Raw genomic sequence first — 22,776 nt, forward strand, 5'->3', positions numbered from 1 at the left:
TTTTTATGACTAGATTGCTAACATTTGGGGGAGAAAATTAGGGATTCAAGTTAGCTTCTGTAGAATTATTCAAAAAGGGCTTTTTGTGGTTTTTATTAAAACTCATGGAAAGTAGGAAAAAGTTTCGAAAAAAACTATTAGAATGTTGTTTGGTCACTCTTTAGGGCTTATCAATGGTCAGCCATAGGTAATTTTGAGCAAGTTGTGGTTCGTACTCCCCCTAGATGTGTTGAAATTAAGAATCTTCAGCCATAATTCTGCCCTTTTATCCCTCAACTTGTCTAACTGTTAGGCTCTATTGTTTACGTTGAGAATGTCAGGTACACCTTGTTTCACTTAAATGCTAGGATTCTTCTTGCTTTAGCACCTGATATTGAATTTCTAGAATTTATTTCGATGTTTTTAGAAGAGGAAAGATTTATATGGGAAATCTCTCTGTTAGGGTCTTGTTTTTATTTATTTTTAAATGGCCATACAAAAAAGGAGTGACCAGCCCTTATTAATTTGAAAAACCCTAGGTTTGAATCTATGGCTAAAGCTAACCCAAAAGATGTTGATTAGCATGAAGTGTCCAAAGTAGATGATACTATCATTAATGATTCATCAAGGGATATTTGAATAGATGTTAGAGTGGACTCTCCTAGTATTTCTAAGGATGCATAAGTTAATGAGATAGTAACTAAGACAATTGATGGTGGTAAGTTCTTCAGTTTGAGTAACCCTTTGTTTGAAGCTGATTTTGAGGTTGTGTTAGCCCTGAGACTTCATACCTCCAAAGCCTTAACTTTTTATCAACTCGTAACTCTTTCAGCTAACAACAGTGGTAATGAAAAGGTTGATACTATTTCACCTAAGCTTAACGTTCAACAATTCGATCTTAATAGCATTAATACAAGAGTTGATAATGTTAGGAGGAACACTAATGGATCCTTGAGTGGTGATAAGATTCTAACTGGTGCCCTGAAATCAATGATTGTCAGAAATGTCAGTAGTAACTTAGATGAGGTAATGGAGGATGAACCATTTATAAAATTCATTATTAAAACTATTAAAAAAGAGGAAAATGGTGGAAAGGAAGTCTATATCTAATGAGAATAGAAGGATTGGTGAGGAGATATGAGATTATTTTAATAGATTGTGTAATAACCCTAAATCTCTTCAACCTAAATGATGCACTTACATAGTTGGAATGTGCAAGGTTTAGAGATGTCTGATAGGAAGTATTTGGTTAGAAAATGGTGTAACAATATTAAACTAAAGGATATTATTTGTTTACAAGAAATTAAGATTGTAGATTTTCAAGCCTATACCATTTTAAAATTTAGTTGGGATCAATCTACATGATTTCATTCTAACCATCTCAAAGGCAAAGGTGGGTTGGCTATCATGGTTGGGCCACTTTGGGCTGACAAGATTGTTGATTATTGTTTCTCCCCATGTCATAGAGCTATGTGGGTTATTTTTAAACATGATGAAATGTTAATGGGGGTATGCAACATTTATGTCCCCAATGATTATAGAGATTGTGATGCTTTATGTGAATGGTTAACCTATAATCTACCTAATGCACATTGGATTTGTGTTGGAGATTTCAAAATGGTAGAGAAAATAAGTAATGAATTTTACTTCTGGTCTTGTTTCAAGAGGAAATATAGAGTTGTTGATCCTTGATCTCTTAAAAATAAAAGATTCTCTGATATTTGGTTCAACTGGTGTAACAATCAATCTAGGAGCCAAAGAGTTTACTGTTAATTGGATAGCATTTATGTGGAAGAAACAATGGTTAGTGTTGTTAATAAGGATGGCCATACTAGAGTTAGTGTTACTCCTACATCTCTTTCTAATCATCATCCTATTTATGCAAATACTTTAATGGACATTGATCTTGGTAATAAAAGGAAAGCAAAACTAAACACATCTTTAATTGATAAGGATGATGGAGCTATTCATATGGTGACCAATATATGTAAGCTTTGTAATTCAGATTTGAATCCTAGGGATAGATGGAGCTTATTGGTGGATTCATGGAAAAATGTCTATCAAATCATTGGTAAGAAAAGAGCTAGGGATAGGGACGAGGAGGAATAGTTCTTGCAGAGCACCTTGAACTCCATTGGGAGATATCTTTAGAGTAAGGGTAGTGATTATAACTTAGAGGAAAGAATTATATGGACTAAATCCAAACTTAGGAAGATCCAATAGTATAGGATAAGAGGACAACAAATCAAAGCTAGGATGAACTAGATGAAGGAAGGAGATAAACGATCTAAATACTTTTTTAATATCATAAGAGCTAAACATAAGAAATAATTGATTGAGCATGTCCAAGTAAATGAAGATATTAATAGTGATCCTAGTTGTATTAAAGAAGCTTTCTATAGTTTCTATAAAGGTCTTTTTACCTAAGAATTCAGTGATGAAAAAAAGTAGGAGCTAGAAAATGTCTTAAGCTCATTCCCAAAAAGATTAGTAATGAAGATGCTAAGACATTGGATAAGTCCATCACTTTGGATGAGATTAAGGAGGCTATTCTTTCTCTAGCTAATGATAAGGCTCCAAGGCCTAATGACATCCCAATAGAGTTTTACAAACACAATATTTGATGGATTGGTCTTGAATTGGTGGAGTTGTATGAGAATGCATACCATCTTGGCTCACTTTGTGCTGATATCAATAAAGGAGTTATTAAACTTCTATCAAAAGGAGCATATAAGTCATAAGTAAAGAATTGGAGACCCATAACATTACTAAATTTTGCATACACAATTATGATCTTGGCTGGGAGGATAGGGGGGCTTCTTAATGAGTTTATCTCACCTACTCAAATGGGTTTCATTAAAGGAAGGTTTATTCTGGAAAACCTCATTACTAGCTGGGAAGCAATGCATTTGGGCCAAGCATGATAGTCAGAATACAATATTGGTTATGTTAGACTTTGAAAAAGCTTATGATAGAATAGAGTGGCCTTTTGTGATGGGTATGATGCATGTTTTTGGGTTCCCTCCTAGTTTTTGTAAGTGGTCAACATATTAATTAAAGATTCTTCTACAGTTATAGATGTTAATGGGGAGTTGATTGAAAGGATAGTTCTTCAAAGGTCTATAAGGCATGGATGTCAAATTGCTCCCTCTTTGTCTGTAATTTTCGTTGATACATTATTTTATATTCTCAGAGCTTCTCAGTTAGGGCCTCTAGTCAAGGGAATTACTTTGCCCATAAGGAGATATTGCTTAATGCTCAATTTGCGGATGATATTGCCCTATTCATAGGTTTGGATGAAGGGAATTTTCATAATATGTATCATAGGGTGCATTTTTTCTGTTTGGTTTCTCGGGCCAAAGTGGCTCTCCATAATTCATCCATTATTGGGTGGTCCTTATCCCCTCCAGATTGGGTGGTGAGTAAAGGGTGGCAATGGTTGGGGCTTAATGAGATTGTTAGGTATCTTGGAATCCCATTATCTATTGAGCCATCTATTAAGGATATGTGGATGTGGATTTTTTCCAAAATGGAGAAGAAGTATTTGAAATGGCAACCCCATCTCTTGTCTCTAGTAGGTAGAGTTCAAGTGGTTCAGAAAGTTTTATCTGCCCATCACATATATTTCTCATTCTTATAGGGTTAACCCCCTCAATCTTGTAGATCAAGAGTGCATAAGGATATAACCTCATAATCTATCCTTGTTCGTTAGCAACCGACCTATGGCTATTAACTATGAGAAGTGGTAACCTTTAGAGGGTTTTTAAAAGATAAATCAATTGGATAAAAACCAAGATTTTCAATGGCATATGTTACCACTCTTTGCCTCTCTTTACTATTGTTAATTTGGTTGAAGTTCAGATAGGATTAAGGAAGTGACATACTTCTATAATTGCATTGTTTTTCTTGCATAATATGTACATCGCATAAGCATCATCTTGAAAGTATTAAAGTTTTGCTAGTGAAATAGATAGAATCATGCAAAGTGCATCTAATCACAAGTGCAATGTTGTCTTAACTTCTCAAATTTTTACCTCCCATAGTCACCATAAGCTTCTAACAATTTATTTATCTTCAAATTCAATTCTTGTTTTAAATATATCTTGGTCAAAACAATGGAATTCAACATCCCATCAATTTCTAGGTAAGTCCTAGATTTCTCACAATTTTAGTTGAGCAAATATTTAAATAAATTAATATATTATAATTATTATGCTCTCTCTCTCTCTCTCTCTCTCTCTCTCTCTCTCTCTCTCTCTCTCTCTCTCTCTCTATATATATATATATATATATATATATATATATATATATATATATATATATATATATATATATATATATATATATATATATATCATTAGCCATTTCATGAATATATTTGGTAGTGTTTATAATATATTTGAAAATTATGTGTAAATAATAGTAATCTTAAATTATTTAAAAAATTGTAATAATTAAAAGTATTGTAAATACATTTCTATTTTAATGTTTAATTTGAAATAATACCTTGAAACATTTTTATATTTACACATAATCTTTGACAACAAAATTAAACTAACAATCACAAGCTTTTGTGCTTGCAACGATGAGCCGAGTTATTTACTTTAAGTAAAATAAAATTTAATTTTGTAATAAATCAAATAAATAATATTTACTTATTTAATATATTATATACTAATAAATTGTCATCTAAAAAATATTCCCATAAAAAAGGGAAGTCTTGGTGCTTCACCTATGTGAGCATCACCTAGATCCAATGACTACTAAGTGTTCTATTTATTATCATGAGTGATGGATTCTTGTAAATCACTACTCTTTAAACATAAGCCAGTTCAAAAACTACATACTTAATTCTTGATAACAATATCACAATTTAACTTGTTGTGGAAAAATATATCCTACTTATTAATTTAAAGTCTATTAATTTAAATATATGAATTAAATCATTTAAAAAAAATTAAAAACTAAACTAATTAAAAATCTACATAATCATTTAAAAATAATCTCTATAAAAAAATTAATATGAGAAATATTAAAATATATATTAAAAAATAGTAACTCTCACAAATATCATATTGGCTAAACTAAAAATCAACATTTAAATGAAAAATTATACCAATTTAAATAATAAATTAAAACAATTTAAAAACTATAACTTCAATCATACAAGTATCCTAATCGCTAACTAAACTCAAAATCAATATTTAAAGTGAAAAACTAAACTAATTTAAAAAATAAATTAAAAACTAAAACTTTAAAAATTAATTATAAAAATTAAAAACTTAACTAATTTAAAGTCTATTGACTTAAATATATGAATAAAATAATTATTTTTTAAAAAACTTCAAAAATTAATATGAGATATATATATATATATATATATATATATATAGTAAAAAAATAGGAACTCCTCCCACAAATATCCTATTGGCTAAACTAAAAATTAATATTTAAAGTAAAAAACTAAACTAATTAAAATAATTTAAAAACTAAAACTTCAATCAATTTTAAAAATCAAAACTAAATAAAAAGAAAGAAAAATATTTATTAAAAGTAGAGATAATAACTAATTAATTTTCTAAATAAATATGAAAAAAAAAGTTAAAAGTATAGATAAATAATTTTATAAATTAAATACAAGAGTTTAAAATGGAGATAAATAAATAAATAAGGAAAAAAAAAGTTAACAAGACAATAGCTAATTAAATTAAATAAATAGGAAAAAAATCAGAGTTAAAGTTGGAGTGAGATAACTAAGGGCAAGGGCTAATAGTTTTCTAGTCAAAGGCTGACGATTTTTTGACCAAAAAAGTAATTTTACAATAATAAAGTTTCCACATATAGACTAATAATTTATTTATTTATATAACATAATTATAGTTAATGTCTAATATTTCATGATCTAATTTATTTGACTTAAATAAATATATATAATAAATATAATTATTTTTTCACAAACTATGAATTAAGATACAATATTTTTCTAAATAGTTTGTAGATCAATTGTGTGAGTTTTTTGAAAATCAATATTTTCCATCACACTTACAATTATGAAGATTCAGACCACATAAAGAGCAAATACATAAGACAATATAAAGAGAAGAAATGTCCATCTTCTCCTTCTTTCTTCTTCTTATTCTCTCTCACAACTTATTTATTTAATTGACATTTCAAATCACACATTAAATTCACAAGAGAAGTTATGTGTCAAGGTTCATTTAGAAAGGAAGGAAATTAGAAATATATATATGGAAATAGACATAAAGAATATAGAGGAAATGTAATAATTATAGAGATATAAAAATTGAAATAAAAAATAGAATTGTAATAGATAAATAACATCATTTTTTTACCATGATACAGATAGTTTATTTAAAGTTCATATTAGACTAAAAAATATAAATCTATATTTTACAATAATCAAGTTATTAAAATAGTTTTAATACTCACTTTAATTAGTTCCAATTTTTTTTTAATATAATTTGCAAATTCATTCATTATTATTATTTTTAAATATACAAATTGAATGTAAAGTGTTTGACTCATAAAACTATAAGATATTTATTTAAATAGTAATAAACTATAAAATAAAAAACAATATTATTAACGATCTTTAAACAATCCAAAAATATACTATAAACAATAAACACTATATTAATTAGTATTTGTCACTAAATATTAGTATTTGTGGAATAAATACTATTGCAATCATTTTTCATTTTTTCATTATGCGATAATAATTAATTTTTCTTATTTCAACCAATCACAATTCAAGATATTTTCTTTTCTATTATTTAATTATCTAGAATTTTTTTAATGATGCATTCTTAATTTTTAATTATGTTTTTTAATATTTTATTATTTTTAACCTATCTACTATATTGAATTATATTTAATATTATTATTCAACTAAATTTAGTTTTTATAGTTGTAAAATTTATTATAGAATTATTAGCTATTAATTTTTTAATTTTACTTTTTAATAAAATAGTTTTATATATTAATTGAAAGAAAAAAGAAATGAAGCATTAAAAAGCACAAAAAATTGAAAATGGAGAAGAAACAAAAGAATTAAAATATCAATACAAGCATTAAAAATAACTTGAAATGGGATATGTGTAATTGAAAAATGGCAAGCAATAAGCGAATTTCAGATTAGGGATCCAATTCATTCCACAAAAATGTCTCTGGTCCTATTAGGGCGAAAAAGAAGACATCCTTGGAAAAAGCAAACCTTGGCGCAGAAACTTTAATAAAGGGGTCCCCAACCAAGCTTAATTTAAATTCTACTAAATCTAACTTGGCTCTTGAATCCCTTTTAAACCACAATTTTATAATTAAGTACTTAAAAGTTCTATAGAACATATATGACTAGCAATGGATATCACTCTTTGAGGAATAACATGAAATTCACCAATCTTACTAGCACCTTACCTATAAACTTAAAGAATATCATTACATCAGATCAAGCATTGTAGTGGAAAATGAAGCAAATTTGGCATACTCAATCTTGTACACCATAGACTACCTTTATTGGACAAAGTGTCGGAATATCATCCAACTAAAAGATGTAAATTTTAAGATGAAAACCGATAAGCGACAACATATAAACATATTATAAAAAATGAATCGAATCAGCTAAAAATTCTCCATATAATAATTGAAAACTCTACACCAATACCTGATATAGGACAGAAGTTTCGGGTGAAATTGGAGGTTTTCTTTTCCGTTCTTTCCTACCAATGCTCATAACAAAAATAGACTACTGTTGTTTTTTAAAAGTACATAACTTCAACGTTTTACCGATAAAAAATAAAAATAAAATTATATATCTAATATTATAATACAACTAAATTTATTTTTTCTATAATTCTTAAATTTATTTAATAATTTAAACATTGTTTATATTGGTAACTCAACTTATCAGACCAGTTGAATAGGGAATGCTATCATTATATGTCAAAAGGTTGCAAAGCAGGTTTTCAGGCACAACTTTTAATGTGGCAGAAAATAGTAGAGACCAAATAATAAGATTTATTTATAATCATTTAAAATAAAAAATAGATATACATAATAGAAGTTGCAGTTAATTGTTAAACTCCTATCATATAAGTTGTTAAGCTAAATTGAGAAATTGAATGCTAGGATACTTAGTATCCTGCCCAATGATGTTGAGGGGATATGTTTGGATCCGGCAATTAAATGTTTGTCTTAACAGTCCGTGAAGAAATGTGAAGAACGTCAGATTTCATTAATAACGATATATGACCAGATCCCCAACTGGGGATTTCAGAGAAGCCCTAATTTTGAAGGCCAACCAAATCTTAACTAAAACTCTACTATGAATGATAAATTTCCTCAAAAAACTTTATTTCTGAAAGGAAATAAACAATTACTTAAAAAAATTGTTAGTTATATTCAGTGGAAGTCCTACTTCTAGAAGAATCAGATTGAAACCGTGTCATAAATAATTTGTTAATTATATGAACAAAAAGACATAACAGGTTTGCATCATTAAAATTTCACGCAACAAATCCAAATAAAAAATTACATTCAATGGCATTCAATGGCATTCATTCAACTAATTGACCGTACATCATATCTACCTTTCAATGAATGTCATCAGAATTCAAACCTACTTGCTTCCTCCTTCGAGTAACAGAAAATCTTGAAACAATTTAAATTTTAGAAGTGCTCATCCGTAGGAGAGAGAGCAAAGCACTTTTTTTTTGATCATGGCAGACTCTCTCCACTCTTCTTTACTGATTGCCGAAGATCATGAACAAGATAACATTAATGGAAATGGATGTGAGGAAGTGCCAAGAAAGTCTGATCTTGATCTTGATATATCTGCCATCACTTCATTTAAGAGTTTTAGGAAAGAGAGTTGGATTGAATCTAAGAAGTTGTGGACAATTGCAGGTCCTGCAATTTTCACTACTTTATGTAACTATTCAATTTCAGGCATTTCACAGACCTTTGCAGGACAACTGGGTACTGTGAACCAGGCCGCTGTGGCCATTGGGAACTCAGTCATTGGAGCACTCGCTTTTGGAATTATGGTGAGTACAATGAGAGAATGCCCCTTTAAAAAATAAAAACTTTATTTGCTTGTGTTCTCTTCTTTGCAGATTTACCAACATTAATTTTACAAATAAATTTCTCTCTGGAGATATTGAACAATATCTCTCAAGGAGTTTATCTGCCAGTAGAATATAACAAAAAAGTTATAACCCACTAATATTGAGTACTTTATATGAAATACTGATGTTCGATTCTGTAACAAGAGGTGGATATAATCATCTTAGTGGTAATGGAAATACAATATGCATTCATCTCTCAAGGACTGAAGATTCAAACAAGTGTTTGCTCCAAATACAGGGGATATTGATTCCATGCCCTGTTTCAAATGCCCAAAACTTGAAAACTGTAGTAGGTCCTTTCTACATTCTATCAATCCATAGGTGTCTGGTGTAGCCAATCCTCTTCCTCATCAAAGAAGGGAAATCAGTGGGATTGGCATGAAACTCACAATAAGAATTCCACATAAATTTGGGCAGCTGTAAATTAAGAACAAGAAGATTTCTACAATCCATATGAAACTATCAAATTTTATGTTTCTGGATTTGATTGTGTGATTATTTTTGCATCGGCATTTGGATCACATTCTCATAAAGCTCTCTTTTTCTTATCTTGATGAGATGAAACCGAATAACTGATGCAAAAGTAATCACACAATCGAATCTAGAAACATAAAATAGCATCCATGTTTTCAATTTACAACGATGCTCAAAGTATTTACTTTGTTGAAGTTAGGAATGAATAATGCATGACCGGATTATTTCTGGTTTGTGTGCAGTTGGGAATGGGCAGTGCGCTAGAGACCCTGTGTGGGCAGGCGTTTGGGGCAGGGCAGATTCATATGCTTGGAGTATATATGCAGCGTTCATGGATAATATTGTTCTATACAGCACTGCCTCTTTCTCTTGTTTTCATTTTCGCCACGCCAATTCTGAAGTTGCTAGGACAGGATGCTGACGTAGCTGAATCAGCTGGAATATTCGCCATTTGGATACTACCACAGCTGTTTGCTTTTCCATTCATCTTTCCAATGCAGAAGTTTCTTCAAGCACAGAGAAAAGTCATGGCCATGGCTTTGGATTGCCTTTTTTGGATTGCTTTTCCATGTTTTTCTGAGTTGGTTATTGATATTCAAACTGGAGATGGGATTAGTTGGAGTGGCTATCCCATTGAATGTATCATGGTGGATTACTGATATCTGCCAATTCTTGTACATCGTTTACTTTTGCCAGGATGCCTGGAAAGGGTTTTCCTGGCTCGCTTTTCAGGATATATGGGCTTTTGTACGACTTTCATTGGCTTCATCTATCATGTTATGGTTAGTTATGGAACACCAGTGTTTGTTTTCTCTTATAGTTCTATCCTTAATTTCTGATAATGGAAAACTTAAATTAGGAGCAGAGAATGAACAAAATGTTTGAAGGCTTAAAATTGTGTTTATCACATTCATTCATTTCTGTTGTGGCCATTTTCAGTTTAGAGTTCTGGTATATGATGTCATTGACTATTATGACGGGTCATCTAAAAAATGCAGCAGTTGAAGTCGATGCATTATCTGTCTGGTAAATAGCCTTTCCAATATCAAAAAATTATTAAAATGCAGTTTTAAATCTTCTGGAATATGAAATCACAAGCTCTTACTGATTGAGATGAACTGGTGAGTGTATGGGTAAGGCCATTTTTTTTTCTTCAAAGTTCATCAGATTTTCACAATTCATATTAGATGAGTTTTGTTTTTGGGAATTGATTGTGTAATAGTTTTTAACATTGAATATGATTCATCATCTGAAAATGATGGATTGTAGAGTAGTGATCTAAAATGTTGATGCTGAAAACTATCACACAATCGATTCCAGAAGAAAAACTAAACAAATTTTCCTGTTTCCTAGGTCAATAGAGCTGTATAGAAATTAGGTCCTTTGTTCCTGGTGCATAAGGTTGTTTAAACCTGTTATCTATTGTAATTCTTACTGTAAAATACTCTCGATTTAACAGTTTTTATCAATTCTTTTGCAGCATGACTCTGAATGGATGGGAAGCAATGATCTTCATAGGTTTCAATGCTGGCATTAGGTATGAACTTTTCTAGTAATAGAAGTTTTACTTTTAAGGCTTTTCTAGTACCTGATATCATATATAAATTTTGTTTTTGGATTTGATTGTGTATGTGTTTTTGGCATCAACGTTTCATATCATATTCTGGATCTATCAGACAAAGTGATCCATTATCAGCATAGATCAAAGAATGTGATTCGAAACATTAATGCCAAGAAACATACACAATCGATTGCAGAAACATAATTTATATTAGAAATGAATTGTGAAAATTATTATCGTTGAACTTTTATCTCACATCCAGTATTTAGAAATGAACCTAGACAGAGATCACTCATAGAAGGTTTTTCCAATTTTTTGACTGCTGGTGTTTTCATATATTTTGTGCTTACTGCTTAGCTTGCATTGAGCTTGGCAGTGTCAGAATATCAAACGAACTGGGAGCTGGCCACCCAAGAGCTGCAAAATTCTCTGTCCTTATAGTGACTATAACATCACTCTCTATCGGAATAGTGTGTATGTGTATCATTTTAGCCACCAAAGATGATTTTGCTGTATTATTCACAAATAGTGCATCAGTCATCAAGTTGGTGTCCAGCATGGCTATTTTACTTGGAGTGACAATGCTCTTAAATAGCGTACAGCCAGTTCTATCAGGTACAAAGTAAATACTAATTCAGATTTATCAAAGTTTACATGACAATAATTCTTGAAGTTGACCAATTCAGATTTAGCACTGTAAATTTTGATTCTCTATGTAAACATCTCAGGTGTGGCTGTGGGAGGAGGATGGCAAGCCCTGATAGCGTATGTAAACATAGGGTGCTACTATGTTATTGGAGTACCCCTGGGCCTTCTTTTGGGCTATAAATTTGACCTCGGAGCCAAGGTAAACTTGTTCCCACCCACCCATATTCCCAAATCCCCTTCAGTTAGTTTATACCCCAGAACCCTAAATTCCCAAATCGCTCGTCTTTTATTGTATGCCAGAAAACCCTAACTTGCATGTTGAAACAGGGAATTTGGACTGGTATGATTTGTGGAACAGCCCTCCAGACCATGATTCTAATATTAATCACATTTTTCACTGACTGGAATAAAGAGGTAAGAACCATCGTTTTTCTTTAGAGGTTTACAGCACCGTGATATGATTGCGCCATTATGTTTTTTATCGTATTTTCTTTTTGTCATGCAGGTTGCTCAAGCCAAGGATCGCCTCGAGTTGTGGGGGGGATCAACTGTCCCTCAAACGAAGGTCAGTGAAGACTTTTAATACAATCTACAGAACTTCAATTTCTGTCATAGAGTTTTCACCGATCCTTTCCATTCAAACTGTCAGGCGGAACAGAATGCGGAAAATGACGTCTCTCAATAATACAGAAGAAATGTTGAATCGGCGTTACGGCCACGAGCTGGACTTCGTTAAGTTGAATTTACGGAATTACTACCATTTTCGATTTTCCTGAATAGTGAAACATAAATTTTCCAATTAAAAATCTTCCTGCAATTTTAAACTTTTATAGAAATCTGCCGATTTAAACTTTCTCTGCAAATTTGTGTTGCATCTCAAAATTTTGACCTAAATATATTAAACTTATATTTGTGTTACATCTCAAAAATTTTGACCTAACTAAATTAAATTTTTATCTGGTGAGATGATTAGTCTTTGATTATGTCAAAAAGAAGTTATAATCTATTTATTTTATGTGAACTTGATTGTTTACAGTTATTTTGTATAATTGTTTATTGATAATGGTAGTTAACCACTGCTTGTCATGTATTTGATAATGATAGTTAAGAGTTGTTTGTTATGTTTACCAGATCATGGTAGTTAGTCATTGTTACAATTATTTTTGTTACATTTTGGTATTGATTTAAAATGGGAAGAACTTGTTATTATTGTGGAAATGTTGCATGGGTCGTTGTGAGAGCATATAAAGAGGAGAAAATATTGCTAAACGAGATTTAAAGAATGAGACACTACTCTAGTCCATTTGTTCAATCGTTAGGTATGGCCTCTAACTACATTGGCAAGAATCTAACGATTTCATAACAAGGTGCATACATTAGACACACATGAGCTACTTGGGCATCATAGAAAATATTTATATATTTATATATATAAACATAATCAAAATTTGTACCTTCATTGTTCTATGTTGACATCATTATTTTCTTCTTCATCATCATACGTACATACATACATACATATATAGGTATGATGCCACCATGATATTAAATATCCAAGCTTGTCTCTATTAACATATGTATAAATATATACATCGGGGGGATATGAGGTTAAGATAAATCACAATCCTCTTAATTATGCCCGTATATAGATATGTGTATTTTAATAAGTATTTTAATATTCCTCAACTATTTTATGTTTCAAGTGAAGTATAAGTACTCGACACATGTCTATTGGCCTTTCTTGTTATTTCTTCATGACTAAATGTCAACTGTTTAGCATCAGAAATGAGTCAAAATGCACAAGTATGACTCTCATAAAGAATAGTTCTATGTACATCTGTGAAACATCTTATTTTATGATTTATGACTCATTAGAACGACTTACAGTTAGAGTTGTTTTATCTCATGTTTTTAGTTGAGACTCGAGTTAGCAATATATTGCTAATGGAGGAATTTCATTATTAGCAACATGATCAATCATCAAAGGTTCGCCCTAGTTGGAAGGACCAATGAAAGAGGGTGAAGAGGTGGAGAAAATCCTTGCAAAAGGAAGAATAGAAATTAGAACTATCAAACATGATAATATATATAATTAAACTCTAAAAACATCCAAGTAAGTTCATGTTGTCCAATTCGTATACTTTGTTGTCAAGTCGAGTGGTGGTCATCGGGTATCATAAAATCCATCTAGATCATTGGCCAAGGTTGTTAAAGGCATGCTTGCCTTCTATAGATCACATGATGTCGGTGATACCAGTTAATCAGGCATGGCCGCCTATTATTGAGAAAACATTCTAAACATCGATATTGCTCAATTGGCTGAACTGATAGTGCCCCAAGCCTAAACCTGGGGCAAGGAGGGCATTTCTTGATAAAATATTGTGTGGGGAAATGATAAGGTCCATGGTTGGGAGGTTAAGCCTAAGCTAATGCTTCTCCTCTTACTCGAAAGTCGAGGCTTGCACAACATTATAAGACACCTCAGCCAAATTATGTATGTCCCTCTTCAATTCTTTATTATGCATTTCATTTTCTTGTAATTATTAAATATCATAGAATTGATGGTAATGATTTGAGTTCTTTTGTAATGCTATAGAAATCAATTATTTTAGTTAATTTCACATGAAATGGATTAAAGATGTTCACTTTGGTAATATGGTTTCAAGTATCGCTTTCATAATTGCTTTATTTCAGAATGTTTTTCTTCTTTTCAAGACTAGAAAATTTGTATGTTACATATGGTATCAGAGTGCAAGTTCCAACATTGAACCTTGACCACATCACCTATCAAGATTAGTAAACTTGAGATTTTCATAGATTAAATGTAACATGATGTATACACGAAAGACACCTTGCAAGAAAGCACGACATCCCATCTTTCCATACTTAATTAAAACGTGCCAAACTATGATTATTCTTGTTGTTCAATGCCTCGGGACGATGAAACCTTAAAACAAGCTCTGCAACAAATGAGGAAGGAAAGGGTCGGGTGGACTCTTGCCAGAAAGGCAGCTTATAGAAACAAAATGATTCAAACATGGAACGCTCGCCAGGCTAACCCTCTTATGTACTTCCATAGATCTTGGATGGTGCAAGATATATATTAAACCAAAATTGAAACTGAGCAAGAGATCCAAAATAAAATCTTGGGATAATTAAATCTATAATCTGAATGTAGCACCCTCAATAAGGGGAATTTTGTAAATAAAAAAGTTGTTGTAATGTAGCTGGAAAAATGTTAAAATTAAATAAATCATGCAATTTTGTCTATACTTGTGTTGTTCCCCTTTCCCTTGTTGAATACGTTTTTTCTTTCTCTTCATAAAATGCGTATAAAACCAGAAGATTTATGTATGGAATTTGCACTTAATTTAGGGCAAAGTAATTAAGAAACATGAATAATAACGAGAATGCCATAGACCATGAGTTGGTCCATGAGAACAATCCACTTCCTCCCATGGATTTGATACTTAAGGTTTTTCAAGATACACAAACGAAGTTAGACAATATGGAGAAAAGGATGAAGAAAATAACATCTCAAATTGGGTAGAGCCAAGAAGAAATGCAATTCTCACCCCCTCTTAGAACAAAACCCAAAAATTCTGAACACAGTGAGAGAAACACTCCAACCTCACTTACCCAAACTGAGAAACAAAAGAAACTTGAAATAGTTGACGACTTATCTGCAAACATTAAAAAGATCAAACCACCCAAGTTCTTTAGTTCTTAATCTGGAGAGCATGCAGAGGCCTGGTTAATAGAAATGGAACAATATTTTGAGATTAGAAATTTTTCAAAAACCTCAAAGGTAGTTTGGGGAATATACCATTTTTCAGGAGAAGCTGCTACTTGGTGTGGAAACACCAAGGGTGAACTGAATATAAAAACAATTGAAATTACTCGGGAGAAGTTTGTGACCATCTTTAAAAATTGTTGGTTACCCCAAACTTTCTACGACCAAAAGCTGTTGGATTTCCAAAACCTTAAATAAGGAGATATGATTGTACATAAGTATTGAGAAAAATTCACCCGTCTGTTGAAATATGTACCACCGTACCAACAAGATAGAAATCTGAAAGTGAGAAAATTTATCATGGGGCTAAATAATAGGATTGGTGGGGTAGTTGATGTTCTCACTCCTTAAACCAAGGAAGAAGTCTTAGAAAAGGCAGTCTGTTAGGAACATAAAATCAAAAGAGATGATTCTATCCGAGATAACAAAAGGAAAACAAGTTGGAATTCAGAAGGTGCAGATACTAGAACCCACAAGAAGCAATTTAAGGACTACAAACCCAAAAAACCAGAACCAAGAGGGAATGGTATTAAGGATTTCAAAGGCAACCTCAATACAAATAAGAATGACAAGGGAAATGAAGGGTCACCGTTAGGATGCTATAATTGTGGAGGGGATCAGTATGCTAACAAATGCCTTAGTAAGACAAACACCAATCAACTACCTTGACCACTCCTTCCACCACAACAACATGTTTACCAGCAACAGATTCACACAACACTTGATAATCAACAGGAAGAACAAAAAATATGCTCGATTGAAACTTACGAAAACCCTATTTCTATATTAATTGATACTGGGGCCTTAGAATGTTTTATATCACCTAAGTTATTAAGTAGATTTCCAAAGAGATCTAGTTTTATGGCAAAACCATGGATGGTTGAGTATGCAAACCAATCAAGGGCTAAAGTAGAGTAGTGTCTGTTTGAGGCACATGTTGATTTTTCAGAAATTTCCACAGAGTTGAATCTATATGTAGTATCTCTTGGGTCCTACAACATTATTATAGGCATTAATTGGCTTAGTGAACACAGGGCCAAGGTTGATTGTCTTGCCAAAGCTGTAGAATGTTTGGATGACTAAGGCAATCCTATAAGCATCAAGGGAGTTTTACACGAAATCAAACTATGCTAGATATCTGCCATGCAACTCAAGAAATGTGGAGGAAAAGGCTGTGAGATTTTTGCAATAAGGATTGAAGACTTAAGAAAGCCTATAGATACCACATATGGTGATGACTACATCTTTGAAGATGGAGAAATTAGAGAAAAAATGAAGGAATCTTTCGAGGAGAAGTACCCATACCTCAAAATTTTTTAGGATGTGTTCCTAGAAGAACTTCCTTGACTACCTCCATCTAGAATTTTTTATTTTACAATTAGTAGATTTAATACCCGGTGTAGAACATATTTCTCGAGCTCCTTATCGGATGACCACTACTGAATTAATAGAACTACAATTGCAGTTGTAGGATATGTTAGATAAGAAAATTATTTAACCCAGTGTTTCGCCTTGGGGAGCCCTAGTATTGTTCGTCAAAAAGGACAGAACTATGAGATTGTGCATAGACTATAGGACGCTCAATAAGGTCACCATCAAGAACCGATACCCACTTCCTAGAATTGACAATCTATTTTATCAAATGAAAGGCACTACAATATTTTCAAAAATTAACTTAAGGTCAAGATACCATCAGCCCCGCATCAAGGATGAGGACATCCATAAAACTACATTCTAGACTAGATATGGGCATTATGAGTTTATGGTATTGCCCATCGGGTTAACTAACAACCCGACATCTTTTATGAATCTGATGAATAGTATTTTTCAAGACTATTTGGATAAGTTTGTATTGATCTTCATAGATGATACTCTGATCTACTCAAACACTGAAAAAATAACATCAAGAGCATCTAGCAAAAATTTCTACAAAGATTGAGAGAGCATAAGCTATATGGTAAGTTGTCTAAGCATGACTTGTATTAGAAAGAGATCCAGTATTTAGGACATATCACATTAGCTAAAGGAATAATCATAGATCTCCTTAAAAAATCAAAACAATTAGGGAAGTCAAAAGCTTCATGGGGTTGGCAAGGTTCTATCGGAAGTTTGTTAGAGATTTCTCCAAAATAGCTAATCCGATCACTTCACTTCAAAAGAAGGGGAAAAAATTTACGTGGATTGAAAAATGTCAGTCAACCTTTGAATACCTAAAGGAGAAGTTAACTACTACACCCATACTAAAAGTACCTGACCCTCATAGTTATAACTAATGCATCTAGGGAAGGATTAAGAGGTGTAATAATGCAAGAACAAGTAATTGCATACGAGTTGAGGAAATTAAAGAGCTACGAGAAAAACTATGCTCCTCGTGATCTAGAATTAGCATCCATTGTGCATTCCCTTCAAATGTGGAGGCACTATTTGATAGGGAAGCCTTTCGAACTTCGATCCGATCACCATGGCCTAAAGTATATCTTTACTCAACCAACCTTAATGCCAAGAAAAGAAGATGGTTGGAATTTCTAGCAGATTATGACTTTGACACTAACTACATTAAGGGTAAAGAGAACAAGGTAGTAGATGCCTTAAGTTGACGAAGACATATTTCTGCAATGGTCGTCATAAATTTCAAATTAAGGGATCAAGTATTGCAACATCTAAAGAAAGATGAATTTTATACAGAGGTTAGTCATGCTCTTCTCAGGGACCCACAGGATCCCAGGTACACAGATTTTAGAATGGAAGAAGATGTTTTATTAAGGTGTCATGATAAGATGTACACATCCAAGGCACCTAAACTCTGAAGAGTGATTTTAGAAGAATTCCACTCAGCTTCTTATTCAAAACATCTTAGGGTGACCAATATAGATATCTTGGGGTGCTATATTTTTGGAAGGGGATGAAAAAAGAAATAATGGATTATGTGGTAGGATGTTTGGAATACCAAAGAGCCAAGGCAGCACATCATTATCCAGATGGCCTCCTCTACCCAAACGAAGTACAAGAATGGAAGTGATAGATAATTTCCATGGATTTTGTACAAGGACTACCCATGACACAAAAAACACACAACACCATCCTAGTAGTGGTGGAAAGATTAAGGTTTCTCACTTCATACCTAGTAACCTAAATGGTGGAGCACTAGAAATCTCTCACAAGTTCATGAAAGAGATGTTCATACTTCATGGAGTTCTAGAGAAAATTATCTCGGACAAGAATGCCAGAATAACCTCCAAATTTTAGCAAACACTATTCTCAACCTTTGGGACTAAGTTAAATATTAGCTGAACTTATCATTTCGAGACTGATGGTTAGACAAAAAGAGTAAACTAGGTTTTGGAGGATCTTCTAAGAGTTTATTGTATGGATCAACAATATCAATGGGAAATATATCTACCCTTGGTGGAATTTTCTTATAATAACTCCTGTCAAACCACCATTAAGATGCTCCCCTTGAGGACCTATATGGTCGCAAATGTAGAATCCTTGTAAGTTGGAACTGTGTTGAGGACATAATTATTATTGGACCTGAAATGCTCAAGGAGATGGAAGAACATGTGATTCAGATCTGTCAAAGACTGAAAAAAGTAAATGATAGACAAAAGCATTATGCAAATACCAAAAGAATACCTAGAGAATTCTCAATAGGAGAAAAGGTGCTACTAAAGGTAAAAACTCAAAAGAGTAACATCAAGTTCGGTAAGAATGTCAAGTTAGCCCCAAGATATGTGGGACCCTTTGAGGTATTAGAAGTCGTGAACCTAGTAGCCTACATAATTGCACTACCTCCAGCTCTTGCTAGGATGCATGACGTCTTTCATGTGTCATATCTAAATAAATAATCACTCATCATGATCATATCATTGATTGGAACATACTACAAGTATGAGACCCAAGGGTGGTGGAAATAAAACCACTCAAAATACTCGAGGTACGTAAGGTTCACTTATGAAATTGATACGTAAGTCAGTGCAAGGTCCATGGGGATCAGTATGCACAAAATATAATGCTAGTTGGGAAGACTACAATGAGATTTTAAAAAAATACCCTAATGTTTTCTCCAAGGCCGGAGCCCGATATTTTCCTTTCGCCTTTTTCCTATTTTTGTAATGTTAAAAACATTTATTGTTCATATACTACTTTTAAAATTTTAATTGTAGAATTCATTAGGGACAATGAAACATAAGGGGGAAGGTATGTTACATCCCAAAATTTTGACCTAATTAAATTAAATTTATATCCCTTGAGATGATTAGTCTAAAGCTGACATTTCCTCTAATCATGTGAAAAAGGAAGTTATAATTAAGTGTTTATTTCATGTGAACTTGATTACTTACAGTTATTTTGTATAATTGCTTATTGATGATGGTAGTTAACCGTTTCTTGTCATGTATTTGATAATGGTAGTTAACAATTGCTTGTTATGTTTACTAAATCATGGTAATTAGCCATTGTTACAATTATCTATGTTACATTTTGGTATTGATTTAAAATGGAAAGAACTTGTTATTATCGTGGAAATATTGCATGGGTGGTTGCAAGAGTAGGTGAAGGGGAGAAATCATTGCTAAACGTGATTTAAGGAATCAGGCACTACTCTAGTCCATTTGTTTGATTGTCAAGTATGGCCTCTAACTATCTTGGCAAGAATATAGCGGTTGGTACATACATTGGACACGCATGAGCTACTTGGGAAATATATAAAACATTTATATATTTAAACATAATCGAAATTCGTACCTTTGTTATTCTATGTTGGCATCTTCATTTTCTTCATCATGTACACACACATATGCACATATGTATAAAGATATGATGTCACCACGATATTAAATCTCCAAGCTCATCTCTATTAACATATGTATAAATATATACATGCATATATATGTTGGATACAATCATTTAATTGTATGTTGTCTTTGATGTTACACAAATGTTAAGTATACCAAGCAATCAGTGTATGCCTAGCTCACTTGGGTGTCAAAGGGAATTTCAATGCATGACAAGCATTCCAATGTTAACCAAGTTCAGAGCCAGTGTTAGCTAAGCCCACTTAGTTACCAAAGGGAGTTTGTTGTTTATTGTGGAGCCTGATCAATCCCCAAGTGGGAGATTGTTAGATTATGGTGATTGATTAGGAAAGTACTGTACATACTTCATAATTAGTGAGGTTTGGGCCGTGGCCGACATTGTAGCTGACATATGGCCGACATGTTGTAACCCTAAAATGACATAAAATACTTGTATAAAAGGGTTTAGGGTTAGGTATTTTCATTATGTTGTGATGTGAAATTGCTTCTTGCAGAAGTATTGAGCTGTAAGGGATTACAGATTGTAATCAGGTTGTAATCACTGGATTGTAATAATATTGGACTTGCAGTTTGGTGGACGTAGCCCAGGGATTGGGTGAACCACGTTAAATCTCGGTGCCTTGTGTTCATTTCTGTCCATGGTTTATCCTAACAGAGTTTACAAGAAGAAAGTTTTAACCAAGCTCACTCGGTTACCAAATAAAAATTGGCATAGAACGAGTGTTAACTGAGCTCACTTGTTTACCAAAGGAAGTTTGAAGGAAATTCATTTATAAGTTAGTGTTGATCAAGTTGGGTTGGCTAATGAAGGATTTTCCTATATCAGTTTATTTGATTTGACAAGTTTTGCTAGTTAGTTGTAGCCGATTCATGGGATGAATTTCATTTGTTTGAAATTGTATTCAAGATGGCTTGACAAGGTAAAACATATAAATATAAGGTCAAGTTGAGGATTGAATTAGAGAAGCATGGGATTGAAAAAATAAATCAAGGAAGTGAATTGGAAGGATATCAGAGTATCCGAGTTGACCAAGTTGCAAAGAACATTCTGATCAATAAGGATCGAGTATTAAAGCTAGAACATAGATATAAAATCAAAAAATACAATTGCATCAACAATCAGGTCATATCATTGTTACTCTCTAATAATTGTAGTAGTGAATCAAATCTCCTAATAGAGTTAGCTTAACTACTATTTGGCAAATCCTCTAACAAGGTGGAATTTTTAGATTGAATTGTCTAAAGACCTCTAACAAGGCCACTCCTAATAGGGTGAACTGAATCTTTTAATAGGGTCACACCTAATAGTGTGTTTTGTAACCTTTAACAGGGTTGGCTCCTAACAGGGCTCACTTCAAAATAGTGAAAAATAGTAATTAGTTGCAATTGGTGGCTTTTCCCAAATTGGGTTTCCACGTTAAATCTTGGTGTCTCTTGTGTTCATGTAATTTTCTTTATGATTCTACAACTAAGTTAATTAAGGTTAATCACACTTAATATCATAAGATCTGCATGTTCAATGTTAACAAAGTAAGAGTGCATACATTCAATATTAACTGAGTGTTTACTGAGTGATAGTCATACTTAGTGTAAACTGAGTTACTATGTTAACCTAGTGTTTCAGTGCTAACCTAGTTGCAACAATATTTCAATCTCAGCAGAGTTTGGTTTTGTTTTATATTGACATCTTAAGGGACTGGAATTTGTTTTTGTAGTCACTGATTCACCCCTCCCCTCTCAGTTACCCCTCTTACATTTCCAAAAATTGGTATCAGATCTTTTGATGCTTGTAGAGAAGGTTTCAAAGACCTAAGCTAAAGATCAAGATGTCTTACAAAAGGGAGATTCCTAAGATAAACAGAGATAACTTCCAAGCATGGCAAGAACTCATGAAGTTGCATTTGGCAACAATTGGAGACTCAGGCTGAAAATATTAGAACACCAAGTATGTGGCACCTACTTGAACTATGATTGGGGAAGAAATTACAGGAAATAACCATAACATTATGATGACTGACATTGCTTCCACTCTCGATTATGTTTAATTTGATGAAGTCAAAGATTGCACTACTGCTTATGAGATGTGGATCAAGTTAAAAGCTATCTAAGGAGAGATAACGCAAAAAGTCTCCGAGGTCAATTTGATCATTTAAAAATGAGAGAAGATAAGAACATTGCATGGTATAGTGAAAGAATCAAAGCCGGTGTGTGTGCAATCAGAGCCTTAGGTGGGAAAATTGATGATGTAATAGTGATAAGCAAGGTACTTAGAACCCTTCTTCATTTTTATGCAATCAAAGTGTCAGCTATTCAAGAAATGAGATGTGATCCTAAGAATGATATAACCTTGGATGCACTAGTGGG

The 22,776-nt window shown here is 32.5% G+C and overlaps 1 pseudogene across 1 annotated transcript; it reads left to right on the top strand.

Annotated features, from left to right (window-relative positions):
- Positions 1 to 8,642: 8,642 nt before the first annotated feature.
- Positions 8,643 to 12,734, top strand: LOC149532433 (protein DETOXIFICATION 33-like; annotated as a pseudogene). The gene is made up of 9 exons (XR_016358134.1): positions 8,643 to 9,041; positions 9,839 to 10,378; positions 10,536 to 10,622; positions 11,077 to 11,133; positions 11,534 to 11,772; positions 11,886 to 12,004; positions 12,133 to 12,219; positions 12,311 to 12,370; positions 12,455 to 12,734. The product of XR_016358134.1 is annotated as a protein DETOXIFICATION 33-like (transcript).
- The last annotated feature ends 10,042 nt before the right edge of the window (positions 12,735 to 22,776 follow it).

The sequence above is a fragment of the Cupressus sempervirens genome, chromosome 10 (genome assembly GCF_028749045.1).
Source record: "Cupressus sempervirens isolate cs-2001-9-10 chromosome 10, ASM2874904v1, whole genome shotgun sequence".
Lineage (NCBI taxonomy): Eukaryota > Viridiplantae > Streptophyta > Pinopsida > Cupressales > Cupressaceae > Cupressus > Cupressus sempervirens.